Source organism: Cupressus sempervirens, chromosome 10, assembly GCF_028749045.1.
Source record: "Cupressus sempervirens isolate cs-2001-9-10 chromosome 10, ASM2874904v1, whole genome shotgun sequence".
In the NCBI taxonomy this organism is placed as follows: domain Eukaryota; kingdom Viridiplantae; phylum Streptophyta; class Pinopsida; order Cupressales; family Cupressaceae; genus Cupressus; species Cupressus sempervirens.
This window is the reverse complement of record NC_143127.1, coordinates 915,433,924-915,456,868: the sequence shown is the minus strand read 5'-3', so window position 1 is coordinate 915,456,868 and position 22,945 is coordinate 915,433,924. Positions and strand designations below refer to the sequence as shown.

The following is a 22,945-nucleotide window of genomic DNA, read 5'->3' as shown; positions in this document are numbered from 1 at the left end:
TTGCTATGAAATTTTCCCTCTTGAACAAGTCTTCAACATGCCAGACAAATGTCTTTCAGATTTGTAGACTTCAGCTCCACAAGAATCTACAAAATTCAACCATCCCTTCCTTAACTAGATCGGTTAATCTAGCTTCCAACCAAGGTGACATCTTTGAAAACCTCTTCTTCACCACATCATGGAGATTCACAATCATCCCAAGGTCCAATATTCTCAAAGCCATCTTCCAAGATCTTCACAAACCCTCTACAACAAATCTTTCATTCACACCTTGTGACAAACCCAAATTATTTGTGATTCAAATCGCAACCTTTCACCTCGCATGAACAACTAGGAAAAAGTCAAAAGTCTAGGCACACTAATCTACAATAGACATCACACAAAATCTCTATGATCATGCTCCAACAAGATCAACCTTCCATCTTTGCATCCATCAATCCATCTATAAGTCTTCTAGAAATGTAAGTTAGAACCACAATCTTCCACCTCATGTCCAATATATCTAGGACTCCATAAAGAATAATCGACCACAAGATCAAGATCTTCGTAGATCAACTGCTCCAACCCAAGTTCCTAGTGCAAACTCCCTCAACTTTAGTGATTTGTCTACATGCTCAGGAACAATTGTTCTCTAATATCATCTAACATAGTGCAAGGAAGGAGAATCCTTGAAGGAGATGTCCTAGCCCTCAGCAAATAACCACTCAGTGGAAACACAATACAAGATACAAGATACAAGATATAATATCAAATACAAATCTTTATTCATAAAATAATTGATTACATGCAATGTGTCAGGTTGTAAGGCCTTCCCAATTATGGCCAAATACAATAGCAATTACAATAACAATTATGCAAGGTCCCTGAAAATCCAACCCAAGCATTAGCTAGTCCAGATCCATACTCTGATAGAAACCTCCAAGGAAGATCTAAACTTGTGTTTGCAAGCCGAGCAAGAAATCTCCTTGTTTCACGGGCCTTGGCTACTAGCCCTTCTCAAACTTTACCCAAGGTCCAGGTGTAAAATGCCTTACATTTGGTGCTCTGTCCACACACTTAGGAAAACTTCACTCACTTGGCTACTCCATCTTTTCCATGCTACATCTCACACTCAATAAATGACATACTCCACTAAATGAATGAGTAAAGACTCCAAAAGACCCCCTTACTTATACCCAACTAGGCCATATGTTGGCCTAGGATATTAAAAATTAAATAAACCCTTGCATTAAATGCAAATTTAAGCCACAAGTTGGCTTAGAAAAAAACTTAAATACATCCAAATTAAATGCCAAGGTCAGCCCACACTAGAGATCGGACACAGACAACTAAGGAAAAGTAGGAAATAGGACATGACTAAGCATCACAAAACCACTTTTCAGTATCAGCAACTACACCAAGAATAATTGAACCCCTTCATTGACCAAGCTACTCACTCAACACAACAACTGAACCATGCATTATAAGTTGACCTCCCTAGTGTATGTTGAGTTATAATCCTTTGGTGATCAAGTCGCTTCATTGACTAAGCTACTCGGTCAACACTACAACCAAGCTTCCAGTGCATGTTGAGTGCCTTTGATGACTGAGCACATCCAGGATCATCAAGCACCTCTTCTTTGACCAAATAACACTCCAAGTATTCTACAAAGAAAGTAATGAGCATTCCTCCAAGAACTCCAAAGTAGTCACTGACAAAACTCACAATTATCTTGCATCAAAATCAATGGAGAAATACCTCATGAGACACTTTCAACATAAATTTACTAGGAAATTTAATTGGGGGACACACCATGAGAATCTATAGCAATATCTCTAGAGCTAAATTCACATGTTTGATCTAAGTTTGTTAGAGCCATAATAAAAATCTCTATGAATCTCTCAATAAGTATAGTATGACACATATATAGGAAAAGAATGATTCAAAAAAATAGTTATATGTTTAACATTTAAACATATCAAAGAGAAATTTAAATATTTAAACATCTATCTATACACGTGTACATAACATGTAAATTTATGTAGCTCATTAGGATCAAAATGGGTCCAAGGATGTAGTCAAAAATGTTAAAAGATCATCAATTTCTTAGAGGGTCAAAATATCTCCTATAATCCATAAATGCATCATCTAATTTCTAAAAAGATTTGAAAATGTACAAAAGGGTTTTAAGGGGATTTATGTCATAATAGGGAGTCTAGGGAGTCTTATATTGTAAGATCATCTTAAGAGTTATCATGTCTTAATAGGTCCTATTATGTAATAGAAGGTCATTTTAGGGGTTCCTAACAAGTTTTATATCATAATAGGAGTTTCCTTATGTCATAAAAGATCCTACTAAGGGGCCTTAGATGTTCTAAATGGTACAAGCATGTAAAAGATTGTATTTTAACATCTAACTATACACATATACCATTTCAATACATAACATGGATAGACATAGAACACACCCATAACATTTATACATATAATAAATAAATTTAAACATTTAACTATATATTTCAAATAAATTGTCTATAGTTTGAAAAGCAACATCTATGTACATTTTCACATACATTTGATTAAGCAATATTTTCAAAGACTTGAAAATATTTTCTATTATTCACTAATAATAGATTTCTAATATTTTATAATAATTTATTTTTCTAACTAAGGGTTTCTAATATTTTATAGCTACAATTTTTTCTAATTTTGACTACATTAAAAAATTATAAAATATTGAACACTATTGAAAAATAAAAAGTAAATAAGATAATTGAATAACATATATTTTACATTAAAAAATTTAAATAGGAAAGGAAACATTATCTGTGTCTGGTACACCATATCATAATAAAAAATAAAAGAAAAAAGAGAACATGGGCCAACTCTCCTCTTTATCATCTGAGTTCTCCGTAGTTGGTTTTTCCTCCTCCTTGACAAGCTTGTCCAATAGGGTTTTGATCAAGTTATTTGCCAAAAAGCGAAGGTGGAAGCCAGTGGTTTCACTTTCTTTTCCCACTTCCTTCTTCTCTTTGTTCATCTATATAAAATACAAAGTGGTGACTGTCCAATGCATTACCTTCATAGAAAACTCAGCAAGGGCCCCAAATTTATGGTACAATGCCTCCTGATTATAAATCAAATCATATATAGACTTCTCCAGCCTATCCATCCTATTTTTTTAAGTTATCCTCTTCATGTTGGTGACTCCCCATCTTCCCACCACCCATTCTAGCCTGCTTCATTAGGGAGGTGATATCCTCACCCAAGTTCTTGTCCAGGAATAAGTTTCCTTCCATAGTATGCAAAAAATGGGATGGGCTAGGGATATCTTTGATCCTAGAGCTAGAGTGGATCACTTTTATCTTCCTCTTACTAGTAGGTTTTGTTTCATTCTCCCTAGATTCTAACCTTCCTTCTTTTTGGGGGGGTCCTCAATTTCTCCATTTTGAGCCTCTTGTTGGATCTCCTAGCAACTTTGTTGCTCCACCCAGTATTAATATCTAAGTCAATAAAGCTAATTTTTGTTTTGGTAGCAATGGAATTTTTTATAGTGTCCTTTGAGGCCAACCTAGGGCTCAGGTTAGTGGAGGATTTGGGAGTCACATTGGCTAGGGGATTAACCAAAAGAGGTGGCTTGAGGGAAAGTTGGAATCTATAGAGTTTCAACATGAAGGCCTAATGTAGGATATAAAAGGGTTTCCCTTCTCCCCTCTCTTTCCAGACATTAAAAACACTATACTCCATCAAATGAAAAATAAGGTGTGGGAAAGAGATTAAGTCCAGGTTTCTAAAGTGATTTGAGATGGGGGAGTGGTAATAATACAACACCTACAGCTAGTCCTCAATCATAATGTAGCACATGATGGCATAACATACAATGTCCCATGGCTTAGAAAATTTCTCATGAGAGAAGTCACTATGCATGTATGCAGATTCCTCCTTAGGGTAGAAAAATTTATGCAGATTTATTCAATCTGAAACTCTGAGCTACTTATGCCATCTCTTTCCTTTGAGACACAAGGTACCCACCCTAGTAATGAGATCCTCCATCATTTCAAAGTTTTCCCCATTAATGGTCACCTTTCTATTTGCCAAAGAATTCATAAATTTCAAGGAAACATGCTTGTCATACGTTTTTGGAAGTAATCTTGATGCTTCTTGTATGGGGGAGTATATGTGGTTGAGCAGAGTCATCTAGGACTCTTGGTAGCTGGTATGAAATAATGCCTCTGGAAACTTGAGTTGGTTGAAGACATCAAGAACTTGATTGACATGATGATGCCTTTGTTATTGATGTCAATGGGGGAGACATTAAACGGAAAACATCTTCTAGTAGTATATAGGAGATGTATATGTAGGAGAGATGTAGCAAAGGGAGATTATCACATTGAGTTATATCAATTGAGGAGAAGTATAAATAATTGATGCCATCCATGTAAGAATGAGGAAGCATTGATAAAGAGTTGTTCCTAAGAGTTTTAGATTTGACTGATGAAAAGGATATGAAAATATGAGAGAAACAATAGAGTCAGATTTGGTATTCCTGAAACTTAGATGTTTTTCATCTATGCTTCCATCAATTCCAAGGTGGGAGATTTTTAGCATGAATGCTGATGGTATTCCTTTGCAGGGGTATCCCAATCATTAATATCACACTTTGGGAGATTGACAGGTTACATTTATGACTATATTTTTCATTTATGTCAACATAGTATTATTTCTATAAAGTCTGGCAGAGTAGAAGAAAGAGAATGAGGTCATAAAAATTGTGTATTGATGATGAGGTCAAGCGTAGTTGAGGATATATTATACATTATGTGTTCATGAAGTGGACAAGTGCACATGAAAAAAATCAAAGACATGTGAAAGTTATTTGTAATTTATAAAAGAAATTGTGCAAACAAAGTACTTGAGAAGTGCAATCTGGTGTTCAGATTATATCTCCTAACCATGATAGAATATGGATGAGTTTAGTTAGACAATGATAGTAGATAACATATTGATGATGATAACGAGTGTTTGAGGTTTGAGGTTTCATGTGTAAAAAATTGTAATTACTGTGAGCTGAGAGTGTTTTGTAATTGTAATAATATCTTAATGAGGTCCTATTGTAATTGATTGGGAAAATGTCAAGGCCAACTCAAGGAATTATTTTAAGAATATTGTATAAAATAAAGGTTATTTTCCTTGTAATGTATTGTGTAAATGTGTGCAAGTAAGAATTATTCAAGTGATATGTGAAGTTTGTAAATGCAAGTAAGCGATCAAAGAGATTAGTTTGATACAAAGTTAAAGATTTGATATTTTGGTCTATGAAGGTATTTGTTATGGTATTGACACAACAAGAGGAAAGAGAAAGATTTTGAGTTATGAAGATCAATTTCATTGATATTATTTTGAAAGGAATAATACAAAATCCAATTGGATAGTGAGTTGTCTTGCCCCTAAAGGTATTTGGAGAGTGGGCCCATTTTCCTTCTACAGCTCCTAATTCCTAGTTAACACAACTCCTAATAGGGTTGGAATCTCCTAACAAGGATTCAAAGTATCCTAATAGGGACTGATATCTACTAAACCTATTTTATTGGCTCCTCACAAAGTCTACTTATGTAGATTTATTCAATCTGAAACTTTGAGCTACTTATGCCATCTCTTGGCTTTGAGACACAAGGTACCCACCCTAGTAATGAGATCCTCCATCATTTCAAAGGCTGCCCCATTAATGATCACCTTTTTGTTTGCCAAAGAATTCATAAATTTCAAGGACACATGCTTGTCATACTTTTTTGGAAGTAATGTTGATGCTTCTTGTATGGGGGAGTATATGTGGTTGAGCAGAGTCATCTAGGACTCTTGGTAGCTGGTATGAAATAATGCCTTTGGAAACTTGAGTTGGTTGAAGACATCAAGAACTTGATTGACATGATGATGCCTTTTTTATTGATGTCAATGGGGGAGAAATTAAATGGAAAACATCTTCTAGTAGTATATAGGAGATGTATATGTAGGAGAGATGTAGCAAAGGGAGATTATCACATTGAGTAATATCAATTGAGGAGAAGTATAAATAATTGATGACATCCATGTAAGAATGAGGAAGCATTGATAAAGAGTTGTTCCTAAGAGTTTTATACTTGACTAGTGAAAAGGATATGAAAGTATGAGAAAAACAACAAAGTCAGATTTGGTAGTCCTGAAACTTAGATGTTTTTCATCTATGCTTCCATCAATTCCAAGGTGGGAGATTTTTAGCATGAATGTTGATGGTATTCCTTTGGAGGGGTATCCCAAGCATTAATATCACACTTTGGGAGATTGAAAAGTTACATTTATGACTATATTTTTCATTTATGTCAACATAGTATTATTTCTATAAAGTCTGGCAAAGTAGAAGAAAGAGAATGAGGTCGTACAAATTGTGTATTGATGATGAGGTCAAGTGTAGTTGAGTATATATTATAAATTATGTCTTGATGAAGTGTACAAGTGCACATGACAAAAATCAAAGACATGTGAAAGTTATTTGTAATTTATAAAAGACATTGTGGAAACAAAGTACTTGAGAAGTACAATCTGGTGTTCGGATTATATCTCCTAACCATGATAGAATATGGATGAGTATAGTTAGACAATGATAGTAGATAACATAATGATGATGATAGTGAGTGTTTGAGGTTTGAGGTTTCATGTGTAAAAAATTGTAATTACTATGAGCTGAGAATATTTTGTACTTGTAATAATATCTTAATGAGGTCCTATTGTAATTGATTGGGAAAATGTCAAGGCCAACTCAAGGAATTATTTTAAGAATATTGTATAAAACAAAGGTTATTTTCCTTGTAATGTAGCCTATAAATGTGTGCAAGTAAGAATCATTCAAGTGATATGTGAAGTTTGTAAATGAAAGTAAGCGATCAAAGAGATTAGTTTGATACAAAGTTAAAGATTTGATATTTTGGTCTATGAAGGTATTTGTTATGGTATTGACACAATAAGAGGAAAGAGAAAGATTTTGAGTTATGAAGATCAATTTCATTGATATTATTTTGAAAGGAATAATAAAAAATCCAGTTGGACAGTGAGTTGTCTTGCCCCTAAAGGTATTTGGAGAGTGGGCCCATTTTCCTTCTACAACTCCTAATTCCTGGTTAACACAACTCCTAATAGGGTTGGAATCTCCTAACAAGGATTCAAAGTATCCTAATAGGGACTGATATCTACTGAATCTATTTTATTGGCTCCTCACAAAGTGTATCCTCTTACAAGGAACTTTTATATTAGTACATAATTTTGTGGGTACCATTCCCACTAGGGTTTTTCATTTGATTAAGGGTTTTGCTAGTTAACAAATCTAGTGTTATTGTGTATGTGATACTCTTTTTATGATATCTAATTATATTGTTGAGATGCTTAAGGTTTAATAAGGTTGATAAAAGTTATATTGATTTGATAACTGATTCACCCCACTCCCCACTCTTAGTTATCTTGGTGGATTTTACTTTCTAACAAGTAGTCCCTAGTCTTCAGTGTCCAATTACAATATTTTTTACTCATAACTTAATGGAATAAACATTTATTTTCTATCCTCTTGCAATCATACATTTTTCTTGTAAATCTACAAACACAAACACACTTGAATGTGCACATATATAAAGGGAGCAAATATGAATTTCATTTTTAAAATTTTAATTAAGAATGTGTAGAATTTAAGCAAGATTGCATATATTAAACATGCATAATTTAAAAACATGTGCATAATGTTATCACCAAAAATTATGTATGTGGTACTATTTGACTCATTCTTGATGATGCATTAACCTTATTTGATGTGAAATGTGTCTAGCATTCAAAAGCATTAATTGCATCTTTATACAAGCTCCTATATTACTCATTTGATAATTTTGTAGCACAAATTTTATACATGATTCATCACCACCATCTTCACCATTTTTTACATGTCCACTTTGAAAAAACTCTAGACATGTGACATATTTTCAATATGATGATATCTACATAGTGGATAAAATGATCTTGATGATTTAAATTGTGGAGTTACATAAATCTAAATAAAACACAATGTATACCAAATTTTTATACCCCTTTATTTCAAGTTTGTAAAAATCTTCTTCAAGAATTATTCTACATAATGAATATCATCCTTCTTATAATCACTTATATAAAATATGATAAATTATTTCTTGATGACACATGCATCAAATGTGCCTTGAATAACATCCAAATCTAACTATTCATGATGTGAAGATAGGTGTACTATATTCTAGCAATATATTCTAAAAATTAGTTTTATATTAATCACCTTTTGATGAATAAAGGATTAGTGTTCTGTTAAATCAACAACTGGAAAAATAGTTTGAAGTGGGAAATTGCCTCTCAACATTTGGAATTGTTTTGCTTGTTACTTTGCAAAAATAAAAGCCTAAAGAGAGTAAGCTTAAATCAATTTTATAAATTTTTCCATAAATCATCCAATTTTTATCTCCTCTTTAATATATTCTAACCATTTAATTATTTCCAAACTTCTATTTCATTCTTTATATATTTACAACTCATATAATTTACCATCGTTTTCAAGTCTATGTTTTCATTTTTCAAAGGAAGAAATTCAAATCAATAGGTTTTTCACATATTCGTTTTATGTAATTTATTTGATCACCTCCATCGTCTCTTTTTTCACATTAAATTCGTAAGATAAAATCACTTTTTCTACAAGGAGAAGCTTCTTCAAAACCATAAGTGGGATATATAATTTCTTTATGCTTCTCATTGTTATCCATCCTACAAGGTAACCTCTTTAACAATTATTTACGATCTAACACTCAAAGTGATACGTTGACACATTTTCACATCTCCATGTCTATGTCAATATCTTCATCTAGCTAGGGAATTCATATAAAGGAAAAGAGAAAAGAGATATTAAGATAAATAAATTCTTACGATCCTTAAATCATCCCAACCATATATTTTTTGAACATTTTTGACACTAGTCAACACCTCTTCTTCCCAACAAAGAATCCTTTGGACAAGTATACAAAACTCTTCTTTTAACTATATATACCCAAATTAGAAGAAGATGGTAAAAATAATTTTGGGAGTGAAACAAATAGAAACTCAAATGTCCATAAGAATTATAAAAAAATACAATAGTAAAAATTTACATTTCTAAACATTTGTCATACATCATCAACTATCCTGTGTGTAAAGATCTATTTGTTGAGGTGCATTGCAACGTACTATCAACATTTTTTATGTAAGTGAAAGTAAAAAATTTTATCAACAAAAAATAACTTTATGCATAGTTGTGAGAGGTGACATGCAAGGGATGCCAAATTTGATTCCCCTCTTAGTCTCATCCCTAAATTTGACAATTGATGATAATCAATTATCTATGTAGTAGGACTTGGTGGCCACCACTACTACCATCACAATATCTGATTTTCTTCATACCTTATGCACTTCTATTGCCCTAGTTGACAATGCAAACTACCTAACTCAAAAACCTCTCCTAATTGGGCATCTATCATCATAGTATGTAATTGTTGCAGAGAAACCTTCAACTCTATTTGATGGAGAAACAATCAAGAATATATTTTCTAGAGATGGACCCTCTTTATTATATGCTACTTCATTTTTCATCGTCATTAGTCATTAGACATTCAACACATAAGCCTTCTAATAGAATTTGCATGCTCTAATATAATATGAAGGAGACAAATGATTGGCATGAGACATTTGATAGGAAAAACTTGATTATTTTTTTTTTGAAGTATGTAGAGACATAAATAAGAATATATCTCACGCAATTGGAGAAATGGTAATAATAATAGTTGTAGGAACTATCAAACATATGGTTGGTTACAATATACATTGAAACATTTAGACAATGTAATAACCAATTACACAAACAATTGTGAGCTATATTGACAAAATGAATCAGATTACAGTAAAGTAAATTATAGTCATGAAATTTGAGCACATGAAATTATAGGCGTGTTCGTACATTATTTAGTTTTGTAATGATATGCTAATGCTTCTTCACATTTATTTTGTTTTGTACTAGGTGAGCTTTTTTCTTGCTGATTTTCTGTACCTTCCCTTCTTAGAGATATTCATATCCTTTCAAGCTATTTTTGTTCTTTTTTCTTTATACTTATTATCCAATTGATTTTTTTGCATGATATTCATCTTTAATCACTCTATTACCATTCTCTTCTTCTTTTCTTTATTCTCTCTTTCATAGTTCTTGTCTTTTTCATTATCCTATATTTTATTTCCAACTTGATAGTCAAAATAAATTCTACTTACTTATTCATCATCTCCGTCTTAGTATTTCTACAATTACTACTTAAATTTAATACATTTTCTCAATATTACTTTCTATATAAAATAAATAAATCAAATTCCTATACAAGTTTGTTGAGAAGCTTACTATTGTTTAGCCTAAGTCTTCAGAGAATTAGTTAAACAAATTTCTATTTGCACAATTCATTTTAGTTTCTATATTCAAAATAAATTTATCAGCATCATAGGATCATTCAATTTGTTACACATCTCAAAGATTTTGTGGTTGCATATCAAGATAGAAAGGGAAAAAAATCTAATATTTTAAAATATTATTTACAAATAGGGATGAGGGATCATATAATATAGGGACTATGTAAAAAATTCATTCTTCCTTGCTGCTATCCTTGTGTCCATCAACAAGGGAAATAGCCACTGTTAACGAGCATTAAGGGACTTCGTAACTATCGTGTGTGATTAAGAGGCAGGTGTACCAGAATTGGAACTTCCTCCATGTTCATTGTGCCCCACATCTATGAATGATGGTTGCAGAGGTTTTTGAAAATCAATCTCATCCCTATTTAATAGTACTATCACAACCTCAAACATTGATGGTCTTTGTCTGTGAGAAGCTTGTATGCACACAAGCGCAAGATTTATCACCCTCAAAACCTCTTTTTCACTATACCCTTCCATCTCCTTCTTACTTTCCACCAACTATAAAACCTTGTTATCTATTGGTGGAGTAATTTCTCCCACCTACCTATTTTCCACAACCACAAACAAACAACCAAAAGCAGCAGACATGTAGCCATCATTAGCAGTCCTTAGCCATCCAAACACTAACCAACACACCAGCCTCACCATCCAGCATTAATTATATTGTCAACTCTTTGCTACAACATTTAATATGCATTTTCTTATAAATAGAATAAGTTGGGCCTGTGATTAGCAGAGCCCATTTTGGGTTTCTCATTGTGGATCATGAGTGGATAGAATGTCGTAGCATTCTAAAGACTTGTAATAGATTTTAGTTATGTTAATGAGCATGAAGTGTTGTAGCACATTGTGGTAGTCTTTGTATTTTATATATTGAAGTGAATGCTTATCTTTTAGTTGGTGTTTATCTTTGATCCACTCTATTCAACTCCTTCAAGTGGTATTAGAGCTAATGGGAGATGATCCTTGAGATTTTAGAGAGGTCAAAAAGTTTATAAATGGTGAGGAGTGTTGTGGCATCGTAGCCCAACAAGCAATGACATTTTATGTTATCTTCTGCAAGAATAAAGAGAAGAACAAATCAGGAGACTACTATGAGAAATAGAGAAGCCATGAAAAGAAGAAAGCCAAAGTTGAAGTGTGTTTGAGTTAGTGTTGTGTGACACTATAATTCATAGATTAGAAGCATGTGGAGCATCTTTGTGCAAGCGAGAGTTCCAGAGAATGCATACACATGGCATGGAAGATATTGATCATGGAAATTTTTATTATGTATGTGTTTGAAGTATGTATGTTTGATGTTACTGAATAGTTATTGAAGTTAGTTATGGTTGCAGTAAGAGAAAGTAGGTTGTATTGGTGGTGAGTTGGTTGTCGTGATCCAAAGGTCTGTGTGTGTTTTTATTGGATAAAAGTTTTGGGATTGGAAGTGAGAATTTTTTTGTCTAATTGTGAAGGATATGATGTTCTTGGTAGTGGTCATGTAATAGAAGTCAGTTGCATTTATATTCCCCAATTAAGTGATGAAAATTGAATTAATGATAATTGTTAATGGGCTATGTGAATTATGGGGTGCATTATCGGTTGTGCCTGACACTCAAAAATTTTGTGTTTAATGTATTGATGAACCATGTATCTAAAAATAATTCCTATAGAACTAGCCAGTACAACAGCTAGGTACCAATGTATCTCGGTAGATAGATTTCTTTTTATATGAACTCAATAATTAGTCTAATGTAGGTCAAGAAGGAGAAAGGCAATAAATTTAATTTAATTTCTATTTATTTTTCTATCTTTGCATTCATTATCTTAGTATAGGCTCCAAAGCTGTCATTATTATTTTAAGAAAAATGATTAAGATTTTTAGGGAGGGGAAAGAATTGATTAAAGGATTCAAAGTGTGTTATCAGAATTATGAAATACCCATTGAAGAAGATATTGCATATCTGGTGGTTGCTTCAAGTCAATGCTTTTTGTACCACTAAGAATTTTGAGAACCACAACACCAAAGCCATAGGTGTCAGCTTTCTCTATTAATTACCGACGGTGAGCGTATTCAGGAGCTGTGTATCCTCTACAAAATCCCCAAAAATAATGGTGTTACTATCAGTATTGAAAATTTGATGACTAGAAAAGATAAGTACATAAATTACTATTTTTCTCACAGTGTTCCTGCAAACCTAGTGGTGACGTGAATTTTATCATTTGGAAGAAGTCTCGCCAGCCCAAAATCTACTATTTTTGCTTGAAAGTTTTCATCAAGCAATATATTACTTGACTTAATGTCACGGTGGATGTGTGAGAAATATTAAAACAAAAAAAAAACTCACAACCTAACCCTAAAATCTACTCAGGAACAACTATTACTGAGTGATAAATTTTGCTCAGTAACCAAAGAGAATAGGTGGCAAGAGAGTTTACCAAGTTAGCTCGGTAAATGAAAGAACACACAACTTGGTAACCAAAGTGATTACCGAGTGAACTTGGTAGAAGAATGATTATCGAGTGAACTTGGTAGGCAAAGTGATTACCAAGTGAAATCGGCAGAAGAAGGCATCGATTGTACTTAGTAGCCACTATAGAGAATGACTTCTACCAAAGACAATACCGAGTGCAAACTTATAACATGAATATTTCCACCATTAAAACCAGAGACTCAAAGATTCAAACTTTGAAATAAACCTTCCAAAATGAAATGAATAGAAGAAGGACAACAATGGATTCAAGTATTCTTGCTTGCTTTCTATTCAACTCTAATTCAAACTATTACAAATCTGGGAGCATTCGGCTTCAACCAAAAAACCCTAAAATAACCCTAAAAGTTTAAACTGATAAAACTTCAAACTTGCAGCTCTAATGGCTACATACAATAATGCCTGGAGCAATCACCGATTCAATAGGACGAATGAAAACAATAAACTATTCAACTTACAGAATGATCAAAGAAGAAACATGTGCAACTACAGGCACAAAATGAACTTCCTCTGTTGCTGCAACAAACATTCCTTTTGTCTTCAGCAAAATTATTTTCCCTCTCATTTCTAAATTTGAAAAAACTCACCCACTGCATTTATTTTTCTATCTATTCTACTGGTCGTCAGGTGGTAGGTGGGCATTTGGCTCCAGAGAGAAATGACCATCTGCAATTAATATTCCAACACTCCCCCTTTATCCCGAGCCAAACAAACAAGGATCACTATTGATCCAAATCAACTACACCAAGACACTCTCTTAGGTGTACAAAAGTCCCAATGCCTAATGGCTTGGTAAAAATGTCTACTAGTTGCTACTCAGACTTGCAATATTCAATCTTGATATCCCCATTCTCCACCAACTTTTTGATGAAGTGATATCTGATCTCTATGTGTTTGCTTCTCTCATGGAAGATTGGATTTTTAGACAATGCAATACATGAAATGTTGTCACAATAAATTGTGGTTCCATCTCCTTGCCTTTCATTTAAATCTATCAAGATCCTCCTTAATCAAATAGCTTGACATGCTACTGCATTTGCGGCTATGTATTCAGCCTCTATTGTAGATTGAGCAACAATAGGTTGCTTCTTGGATGCCCATGAAATTGCACTTGAACCCATATGAAACATATATACCTGGAAGTGCTCTTCCTATCATCTAAACTTCCAGCCCAATCACTATCTGTAAAACCAACCAGCTCAAAATCATTTACTGCGGTATACAAAATTCCAAATCCCTTGGTACCTTTCACATACCTTAGGATCCTTTTTCCCGCTTGCCAATGGGAATCCTTTGGTGTTTCCATAAATCTAGAAATCAGACTTACTGCATGCATTAGATCTGGCCGAGTTGCAATCAAATACATCAGACTTCCAACCATACTCTAGTATAGTGTTAGATCCACTCTCTTGCTAGAGTCTTCCTTGCTCAATTTCAGACCTACTACTGTTGTTGTTGGGGCTACCTTACTATTTTGTATTTTAAATCTCTCCAAGATCTGCCCTACATACTTTTCTTGAGAGATGAAGATGCTATCATGCATTTGTTTTACTTCTATGAATAGAAAGTACTTTAAGAGACCTAGGTCTATCATTTCAAATTCACTTTTTATGGCCTCTTTGAATTCACCAATTAGAGCCTTGTCATTTCCAGTAAAAATCAAATCATCTACATACAAGACATCAATCAATTTATTTCCATTTGCTACCTTGATGTAGAGAGTAGGCTCACCATTTCTTTTGCAAAAGCCATTGCTCATCAAATATGAGTCAATCGTACTATACGATGCCCGTGGAGCTTGCTTGAGCCCATAAAGAGCTCTCTTCAATATATATACTTTGTGTTCTTCACCTGCAACTTCATAACTAGGTGGCTGCTCCACATAGATTTCTTCTTTCAATACACCATTTAGGAAGGCGGACTTCACATCCATTTTTAATATCTTCCACTTGTGCTGAGCTGCAATTGCTATGACAACATGCACGGTTTCCATTCTTGTGACTGGGGCATAGATCTCATCATAATCTCTTCCATACTGCTATTTGTAGCCCTTGACTACCAGCCTTGCCTTATGCCTATCAATATTACCTTTAGCATTGCATTTGGTCTTGTAGAACCATTTCACTCCAATCACTTGCTTCTTGGGAGGCAAATCAGTTAGCTCCCATTTCTCATTCCTTTCTATATCATCTATTTCCTCATCCATGACCTTACACCATTTCTTCTCTTTAATAGCTTTTTCAAAATATGTTGGATCACTATGAGAAAATAATGCAAAATTAACACTCTCATCATAATCTTCATACCTTTCATCTTGGTTTATCTCCCTAAGACTCTTGGTCTTTGTTGCTAACAGGGAGGAGAGTGTGGGATTAGAATCTTCACTGTTGCTGCTTGGCACTGACTCTCGGTCATGCCTAGAGGAGCTCGGTAATAACTATGGTTGCTTGCCTTTTCTTCTATCTGCTCCTTCTTCTTGCTATTCATCAGCATCCTCTTCATTCATAAATGACACTTTACTTGAAGTGCTTGGTGACTCATCAATTGAACCATACCAAGACTGCTTTTCAAGAAATTCCACATCTCTTGAAAGCATCATCTTGTTGTTCAATGGGTCGTACAATTCGTATGCCTTTGATTCTGGGCTGTACCCTGTGAAAATGCATTTCACACCTTTGTCATCAAATTTCTTCCTTTGCTCTTTAGGCACATGTGAAAATGCAACACATCCAAACACTCTTAGGTGTTCAACTATCCATCTTCTTCGTGACCATGCTTCCATTGGAATTCTATCACAGACTGCCTTTGTAGGACACCTATTAATGAGGTAAACTGCTGTTGCCACAACTTCTCCCCAAAATTTAGTTAGGAGACCTTTCTCTTTCATCATGCTCCTTGCCATTTCAACAATGGTCCTATTCTTTCTTTCAACCACTCCATTCTAGTATGGTGTATAGCTGGCTATGAGCTCTTTCATTATACCATGTTTCCTACAAAAATTTACAAAATAATTGGAGGTATACTTCCCTCCTCTATCTGATCTTAGGACTTTGATATAGTGTCCACATTCTCTTTCAGCCTGGGCTTTAAATTCTACAAATTTATCAAATGCTTTAGATTTATTCTTTAAGAAATACACCCATGTCCTACGACTGAAGTCATCAATAAATGTCATGATATAAGCACTCCTCCCAATGGAAGTAACTTGCATAGGACCGACTAGGTCAATATGCACTAACTCTAATGGATATCTAGCTCTCTTAAAATTTTTAGAATTAAAGGGAAGCCTATGTTGCTTACCCATAATACAAGCCTCATACTTGTCATATGAATTTCCTATATGTGGCAAACCTTCTACCATTCTTTTATTTGACAACAAATTTAAACTAGCATAGCCAAGATGACCATACCTGAGGTGCCATAGTCATGAGAGGTCTTCAATCACACTCTTTAGAGCTGATTATGTAGGAGGTGAAGCACCAACTTGAGATGAGAAACATGTCTCAATCCTCAAGAGAAACATTCTATTCTTTATCATTTGAACTGTTGCAAGTAGGTTCTTACTCCCATCCTTTTCTTGAATGACACACATGTCATTCTCCATCAGCACTTTGTATCCATTTTGAATGAGCTGACCAATGCTCATCAAATTGTGCTTCATACCAAGGGAGAAATACACATTTTGTATTTACCTTTTCTCTTCTTTCTTGGTGCGGACTATAATAGATCCTTTGCCCACAACTAGTAGGGTTCCATCGTTACCCATTTTAATTTCAGATTTTAAACTCTTGTCAATGAATGAAAATAAGGTTTCATTACCACTCATTTGGATGCTAAATCCACTTTCGAGGTACCAAACCTCAGGGCTTCCTTCTTCACCAACATTACACATGATGAAGGCAGCAGCATTGGGTCCACTTCCCATGTTCACATCAGCCACATTTGCTTGTCCTGACTGATCATTCTGCTTCTTCCATCATTCACTTGCATAATGCCCATATTTATGATAGTAGTGGCATTCTACATTACTCTTATATGAGTTTTATTTTTTCTTACCTCCTCTTGAAATATTTTGTGAGCTACTTGCTCCATCTGCTCTTCTTGAGCTTTCTACTGTAGCATTTATTTGTGCTCCATTACCTCGGCCTTTGCCTCTGGAGTTTCTGCCTGAGCCATTTCTTCGTCTCCCCCTTCCTCTTGGATTTGACTGAGCCTTAAATGCTTGTTCTTGGGAAGATGAAGAAGTAGATCTGTTGATCCTATGCTCATGGGTTTGAAGAGAACCCATCAACTCATCCATTGTCAAAACAATGAGGTCTTTTGCCTCTTCTATGGTCATGACCAAGTTGTCATATTTATGAGGTAAAATCCTCAATATCTTCTCCACTATCCTCTACTCTTGATAGTCTTCTCCATTTGACTTCAGCTAATTAATCACATTGGAGGTCCTTGAACTGAACTCAACAACTAATTCATTTTCCTTCATTTGGAAGTTCTCAAACTCCGTCCTTATATTCTGTAGCTTTACTGTACAAGCTTTATCAGTCCCCTTAAAGTTCATCTCAAGGATATCCCAAGCTTCCTTTGCATAATTTTCTGCTGCAATCTTTGGGAATACTGTTTCTGTCATTACTACTTCAATAAGACTTAATGCCTTTGCATCTTTCCTCCTTGACTCTTTCAAATGAGTCTTCTGTGCATTTGTGAGTGCAACATATTGAGCTGGGTCTATCACATCATTGAATCCATTGACCACAAACTCCCACAAATCATTTTCAACCATAATAGTTTTCATTTTCTTTGCCCATGTATCATAATTTTGTCCATTGAATGGTGGTGGCTGCTGCCATATATTTCCTACATCTCCTGCCATGATAAATATCTCAGAAAACAAATGCCCTAACTCACTATGGATGTGGGGCCTCAAAGCTCTGATACCATGTGAGAAACATTAAAACAAAAAAAAAAAAAATCACAACCTAACCCTAAAATCTTCTCGGGAACAACTATTACCGAGTGATAAATTTTTCTCAGTAACCAAAGAGAATAGGCGGCAGGAGAGTTTACCGAGTTAGCTCGGTAAATGAAAGAACACACAACTCAGTAACCAAAGTGATTACCAAGTGAACTCGGTAGAAGAATGATTACCGAGTGAACTCGGTAGGCAAAGTGATTACTGAGTGAACTCGGTAGAAGAAGGCATCGAGTGTACTCGGTAGCCACTACAGAGAATGACTTCTACCAAAGACAATACCAAGTGCAAACTTATAACATGAATATTTCCACCATTAAAACTAGAGACTCAAAGGTTCAAACTTTCAAATAAACTTTCCAAAATGCAATGAATAGAAGAAGGACACCAATGGATTCAAGTATGCTTGGTTGCTTTCTATTCAACTTTGATTCAAACTATTACAAATCTGGGAGCATTCGGCTTCAACAAAAAAACCCTAAAATAACCCTAAAACTTTAAACTGATAAAACTTCAAACTTGTAGCTCTAATGGCTGCATACAATAATGCCTGGAGCAATCACTACTTCAATAGGATGAATGAAAACAATAATCTATTCAACATACAGATTGATCAAAGAAGAAAGACGTGCAACTATAGGCATGAAATGAACTTCCTCTGTCCTTGCAACAAACTAGATCTACTGATCACTTTCTCTGCTCTGCAACTTCTGAGCTCCTCAACTTCTTCTCCTTCTACTATCGAATGAATGATAAAACATTCCTTTTTTCTTCAGCAAAATTATTTTCCCTCTCATTTCTGAATTTGAAAAAACTCACCCACCGCATTTATGTTTCTATCTGTTCTGCTGGTCATCAGGTGGTAGGTGGGCATTTGGCTCTAGGGAGAAACGACCATCTGGAATTAATATTCCAAGAGGATGATATAGACATGGAATTCCTCATGGAGATACACCAGACCACGAGCAATGCCCACAATAATCTCAAACCTTTCCTTCCAACTCAAAAGTCTTTTATTTTTACCTACATTCAGGGCAAATCACTACACTCTTGCAACCCATCATGTTTGGTGTAATGAATAAAAGAATAAAAAAGATGAAATATAGGGAATAGCAAACTGAATAAGATTTTTTCAAGGCTGTTGTTGGGCACTCTTAAATCAAGAGCCTCTCTTGGCCTTGTCTACAGCATCCGAGTAATCGCACAAGATTTCTAGAATGAACATTAGAAATGAGTTTCACTTCACTATCGAATTTCAGAATTGCACGGAAGATCAACCTAATGTCAGTTTCGTTACTGCCACAACTTTTCCATTTATTAACGTGCCCTGGAAATCCCAAACCAACCAATTATTTTATAGTAGCACACAAATCTAATATGGGAAAAAAATAAGTGATAATTTACCTTGAGTGCTTCACCAAACCCTCCTTGTCAAAATCTTCTGGTCCATGGAGTTCCGTGGCTCCTTCAATATCCATTTTTCTACACATTTTTATTTTGTGATATTAGTATTAAATAAGATCGAATCAACTCGCAAAAAATTTAGCATAAAACAATATTTACCTTTCCCATGCTTTGACCGCACTATCTTCTTCCCAAAGACAAGGAGACAAGTGAAAAGGCCAAGTATGAATACCCCTCCCACAGCACCAATTATTATCCCCACTGTCGAACATGTCTCCTTCTTCTTCCTTGAAATAAAAAATGGAGAATTAAAAAATCATTGTAAATTATACTAAATGTCTGACAGAAATTCTAAACAAGAACAATTCAACTGATTTTATGAAATCCAAACTTGCTTCTAAGGAAAGATGTCAGAAGGTTCAACAAAATTGGAAACTGTTCAATGAATATAAATAATCTCTAACCCATGGGTAAGAAATTCGCGATCTTGATAGTGGCATTGCTTGGGAAGAAGGGTTTGATATCCTATTGCAAGTAGCAGCCAGCATCTGTAGCCCATCCGTCGGAGGTAGGAAAACACTTATTTATATTTGTCTGAGCAATACTCAGGCAATTTTTACAGAAATCCTTCTGAAGGGAAGGAATGCAGGCGAAAAGTCCATAGAAAGTCGTATTGGACGGCCCTTGTCTCTTCTGCGCAACAAAATAATCTTTTGTATCCGAAGTCGCAGTGCAGAGATCGCTTATCAAACTTTTACCAATTTGTGCCACCGAATTGGTGGTTGGCATGGTGGCATCACCGCAGACCTATTTATTTCCCATATGAGTGTATTCATTGTAAAAGTTGGAGTTCTTGAAGCGCACATAACAGCCATCGTAGGTTTCCCTGCCGCCGCAATATGTTTGATTGAAATTGCTGCAACTTGATTTAGTGCTGCTTTAATGCAGGCAACACAATTGGCAGAGGATTTATCTTTTCTGCACTGGGCAAGAACATAGACTGAATCAGCCAAATCTGATCCTTCCACCGCACTTATTGTTGAAAACCCAGATGGAATGATGTCTTTGACCACGACAGCCAGAATGGTGTTGAAAATTTTCTCAAAGACCGTAACATTGTTGTAGGGGGTTGTGCTGCATCCAAAGGCTAGAAGCCTGGTCTCTATGTCTGCTTTAATGGGAGATATTAGTAATATGGAGAATAAAATAATTAGCCTTGCACTATTCTCTAATTGCAAGAAGGCTTTGGATATTCTCATTGATATTGGAGAAATACTCACACGTGCCAAAGCTCTTGAATTGTTATGATGGCAAAAAAAATAGGAGCTTATTATATAGACTTCGGTATTACAGGCGAGTTATTTATTCGCACCAGCATTACAATATATTGTTTATCGAAGTCAAAGAAAGACAACTAAGGCAATAAACTAGTACATTCCCATTATTACACACAAATATTAGTTCCTTTCATTTTTTGGTATTTTAGAGATCAATTGAAACAAAAGATAAAACAAATCAATCTCCCACAAATGATGGCAACTTTTATTTTTTTCAGAATATTTTTGGATCAATACACGCAACAATTGAAAAAGTCTTGATTCCACAAGCTATCTAACAAACAGAGCAAATTATTTTGAAGCTTTTTCTATTTGGACTACCATATTATAGTATACAACGTTTACTAATGGATGGACTATCTAGAAGGTATAGCATATTAGGTCATTTTAAAAATAGTTGAAGGTAAACGATATAAGGCTATTTTACAAAATAGTTTTTAATTTAAGTTTTTTTTTCCTGACTACTCTGCATTCATTAGAGCTCAAACTTAACCTACCAGCATTGTATACTTGTAAATGATAAGACTTTGAATTACGATTAGAACAAGGATTAGACATAACCTTTTATTTCAAATCAGTCATACAATTCATGTCACTATAATATGTAATTAAAATGATCATATGGTTTAAATCTAGTATTTTTCTTGTAATTGAGATTACGATTAGATATTTGACAATGCTTGTAATATAATTATGATTAGAGTTATCATTAGAATTGAGATTGCAATTAAATGGTTTCAAATTATGAATTGAAGTTATGGTTAAAATTAGGGTTACAATTATAACTATGATTAAGGTTATTGTTAGAATTAAAATTGATATCAATATTAAGAATAGAGACAATTAAAAAGGATTACAAATACAAAAGACATCATTCTATATTTTATTATTTATTTAATGATCATTTTATTAGTCCTTCTCATTAGGCTAGTAGTATTCAAATGAGCTTATAATTACTTGTGTTTACTAATAATTATAACAAGTTTTATAAACCAATTAAAACTTACCTGATCTCTTTACAAGATAAGTAGGAGATATTATTCTTCAACTTTTTATTTATTTAAATTATCTTGATAAGTAGGAGATATTTTCCATAGCAAGTCAAATATTACTTATCATAAGTATAGTACTTTTGCAATTATTATTATATATTGTTGGCTAATGATTGAAAAATATATATAGACCAATTACAATTTAATATTTAAGCTATCTTATTATTACTTATCATAAGGATAGTAATATTGCATATATTTATAAATAAAATGAAGCCAATGATTAAAAAAATTATACAGACCAACTAAAATTTAACTTATCTCATAGTTTCAAGCTATATAGTGTACATGGAAAATTCTTGATTTTCCAAATTATGACAACTAACTATTAGTTATTTGATTTGCCTAAAGTAATTATAGACTTACACATGAACTTTACATTAAAAGAGGGATAAAGATTTATTCAAACACAAGAAATATATAGAAAACAAGGGCAAGGTTTTGAATATAAAGAATTGTAGAAAACCTTATCAATTTTCATTAACTCATATAGTATGTGAGATAAATTTGGAGCTAATTATTACCTATTCACTACATTACAAGACTTCATTTGGCTTGAATCTCATTTGACCAAATAATTTGCAAACTCATTCCACTCCCTAGGAATGCATTCAAAAGTAATAGCATCTAGGAACTACATGTAAGGCCGATCAAGAGGTAATTATTACTTATACTACATTCCAAGCCTTCATTTGATTTGAATCCCATTTGAAAAAATGATTTCCAGCCTCGTTCTACTCGCTAAGAGAGTGTTTAAAAGAAATAGCCTTTTAGGAACTAAAGAATTTGTCTGATAATCAAAGTTAAGTGCTAGCAAACATCAAAAATTGTTGTCTAATTTAAGTGGAATCACTACCACCTAACGTACAACTAACCCTTCTCCAACCAAGGGAACAACTACATTCAACCTCATATGAAATGGAAAGAGACCCCGTTAAATTATTCATATATTGGCCCTTAAAATTTGAAAAAATAAATGGAATCCATTATCTATTTATAGTTTCTAGGCATAATAAAACACCCTATCATCTACTATTAGTTTTAAACATCTACACTATTAATATTTAATAGATTAAATAATAAATATGGTTTCCTAAACTTCCTTAACCTGTAAAGAATTAATATGAACCTCATTTCCATAAAAATAGTTATAAAATATAATGCTTTCCTTTCATCTAGATTTGATTGTGTGATAAGAATCTTTG

At 33.9% G+C, this 22,945-nt stretch overlaps 1 pseudogene; it reads right to left on the bottom strand.

Moving 5' to 3' along the window:
• LOC149536983 (cysteine-rich receptor-like protein kinase 2) overlaps positions 1 to 20,610 on the bottom strand; it is a 55,252-nt pseudogene extending 34,642 nt beyond the window's left edge.
• Positions 20,611 to 22,945: the final 2,335 nt, after the last annotated feature.